This window comes from Etheostoma cragini, unplaced genomic scaffold (assembly GCF_013103735.1).
Source record: "Etheostoma cragini isolate CJK2018 unplaced genomic scaffold, CSU_Ecrag_1.0 ScbMSFa_650, whole genome shotgun sequence".
NCBI classification, from domain to species: Eukaryota; Metazoa; Chordata; class Actinopteri; order Perciformes; family Percidae; genus Etheostoma; species Etheostoma cragini.
In genome coordinates, this window is record NW_023269262.1 from 192 (window position 1) to 451 (window position 260).

General features: G+C 34.6%; 1 non-coding gene across 1 annotated transcript in view; it reads left to right on the plus strand.

The window, feature by feature from the left end:
• The window catches only part of trnal-caa, a 72-nt gene extending 31 nt beyond the window's left edge, over window positions 1–41 (plus strand). The window contains exon 1 of the tRNA in view: window positions 1–41. This exon is cut by the window's left edge and continues 31 nt beyond it. This is a non-coding gene — a tRNA (tRNA-Leu).
• The last annotated feature ends 219 nt before the right edge of the window (window positions 42–260 follow it).

The window sequence follows — 260 nt, forward strand, 5'->3', positions numbered from 1 at the left end:
TCCAGATCAGAAGGTTACGTGTTCAAATCACGTCGGGGTCAAATGTTTAGAGTTGGCGTTGCCTCAAAAGAAAGTTGACGTATATATGCATTTTTCTGATGTGAAGTTGAAGTTCATATGCATTATTCAGAAAGAAAGTTGATGTGTGCATGCATTTATGAAAAAATGTTGATGTGTATATTGATTAATCTAAAAGACACTGGATCTGTATATATGACATGTTGAATTGTGAAGATGACATGATGAACAGTGATGATGAC